Source organism: Palaemon carinicauda, chromosome 32, assembly GCF_036898095.1.
Source record: "Palaemon carinicauda isolate YSFRI2023 chromosome 32, ASM3689809v2, whole genome shotgun sequence".
Taxonomy (NCBI): Eukaryota; Metazoa; Arthropoda; class Malacostraca; order Decapoda; family Palaemonidae; genus Palaemon; species Palaemon carinicauda.
Window position 1 is genome coordinate 59750678 of NC_090756.1, and position 2758 is coordinate 59753435.

Here is a 2758-nt window from a genome sequence, read left to right on the forward strand (position 1 = left end):
GTGGAACTTTACCAAGCTCTAACTTGCCTTTCGCTTCCTGCTTTGTGCTCTGTTTGCACACATTTTCTACTAGATTCTTGACTTGAGCCCATAACTGGTTCATTCCATCTAAAAGAGGGATAGAAGGCGGAGATATTGATGTTGCTGGCTCATGAGCCTGTTGGGACGGAGACAATTCCAACCCGACATTCTCCCCTTCTTCCCATGGGGGCTTTTAGCCCTCCTTCCCGAAGGTTATCTGGCTATCAGGATATGTACCTCGTGTCTGGGGTACCACTGTTTCCTCACTCACTGTTGGAAATAGTAACCTACCCATGTCATTAGGCAGGTAAGGTCCCGGAGAGATTTTCTGAAAGCCTCTCACCCAGTTGCATAGTTTAAAATGAGCTGCATCCCTAGTCTCCACCAACTTGGGTTTCTTGAAACCTTCGGACAATAGGGCCCGACACACTTTGCAGGCCTGCGGGTTCCAATACTGCAGGTGTTCGGAAATAATATTGCAGGGGGTATGAAACCTGCATGCATTATGTCCGTAAAAACACTTACTCTTAGTTTTGCAGAAGACTGCAACACATGATATCTGGCGTTCTTCCTGTAAAGAAAGGAAAACAAAATGAGTATGCGATTGATTATCTCACAGGTAACCAATAAATCAAAAGTCTTAAGTTAACAAAATAGCTTAGGATAGCAAGCTATAAAGGGATAGTAGGAGACACATACTTGTGCATCCCTTGCCAGCAAATGCTGGTACCTCCCCTCAGTATTAAGTGATAGGAATTTCCTTTTCGAAGAAATTCAAACTGAAAAAGGGGTTTTCTAACCCCTAGGTATAGGGAAGTGTATACTTCACTGTCCCTTTCATACTAAATACTGCAGGGTACGGAAGACTGATTTCTCAATCAGCTTAACGAAGCAAAACACCATTCCTTCAATGTAAGACCGGCTGCAGCATAAGCTCACATGAGGATACCCAAGATATGCTAGAAATAGTTACTGTATAATCATACTGTAGTTTTCTATTTACAGTATGCACTATATTGCAATATACTGGCTACTGTACAATTATATATAGTATAGAAAGGAAAGACATATATTTGTATAAATCCCACCCAACTTATTTGCTGTGACCCCCCTTACAAAATTGAAACATAGAGTTTCCTAATCATGGAGATTTGAGGATAAGGGCTCTGCCCTTTAAGGGTTAGGCGTGTAATCCCCAGTCCTTAAAATCTGAATATTGCAGGGTAATGTGAAGACTGATTTCTAATCAGAATATTGAAGAATTAAATTCTTTCAATATGAGATTGGGTTCCACAAATATTTGGGTAGGATTTTCAAACATATTGGAAAAACACTACTAGCATAAAATATACAGAAGTTTTCTATTTGCAGTATATCCTATACTGCAGAAATACTAGCTACCTGTATAAACATATACTGTAGTACAGCCAGCATGTCGTTGGTATAGCTAGCTAACGCTAGCACATCTAGCCTGCTAGCTAAAAGAAAGAGAGATAGCAAGGAGAACAGGCTACCTAATACTGTATATATATACAGTAAAAGGGATGTAAAGTCTACTATTACTACCTTCTCTAGAAAGAAGGTTCAAATGGAAGGGGAGAATATAAAATTCAAGCTTCCATCCAGCTACAGTATCGCCAGCCGGCAGTATCAGTACGGTCTGCGTACTGCCGGTTTTTGCAGGCACCAATCTGTGCCGGGATGGTAGGCAGCACCCCGGCAGTAGCCACTGTTGCTAGCAGTTCAAGAAAGAACTGAAGAACCTTTGAAAACAGAAGGGACTTCCCACTTACAGCCAACATGGCTAGCAGCTGCCCTGGTTGCCTGGCAGCAGTCACCATGACTGCCGGCCGGCAGCAGCCATAACTGCCGGCCAGCAGTAGTCTTTACTGTCGACCGGCAAACTAAAATGGCCGGCAGCTCACACCTGTCATTACTGCCAGCCGACAGATGTTAAGACTGCCGGCTGGCAGCTATCAACGGTAACCCACCGGCATCAGTAAGGTTGCCGGGATTCGCCAACATAAAGGGATAGAAGGGAGGGAAAAGAGGGTCCTGTAAAAGGTACAGCAGGGGCCGGCCTTAGCTTGTCCTGCCCCACCTAACAACTCTGTTCCTGTATTAGAACTATCCCGGGCGGCTAAAGAATTCTATTCCTTAACCTAGGGTTAGAATAATACAAATAAGAGGTTGGAAACACCACCTCTAAAGGAAAGGAAACGGAGTTGCAGTGCCAGTGTCCCCTAAGCATAAGAAGAATTCTATTCCTCAGCCTAGGGTCCACAACACAGGACTAGTCTGCTAGGTCACAAGAAGAAGGGCCATATCGTACAGACCCTTTGGGAGTGGCCTAGGGAGGTCTAGCCTCCTCTGTCGGTAGCCTAATATAGAAAAAGAATTCTATTCATCTTGCCAGGCAGCTACCGACCATTAGAGGGAAGAGCGATTACCCTTAAACTCCTTTTTTGAGAGGGGTAAAGTTCATCCAATTAAAAGAGATACCTATCTCTGCATAATTGAAACCACCATACACAAGGGTAACCATGTGGCGGGATGTTGCAAAACAACCCCCTCACCCTTGAATCACTCTAACTGACAATTGTCTCCGCAACACAAACTTTCCCCTGACGTTACCTAAAACCAGACTCTTAGACAAAAGGAAAATTTAAACAAAACATAACTTAAAACTATATTCTCAAAAACTTACACTTAAAACTAGAATCAACTGCATCCAAAA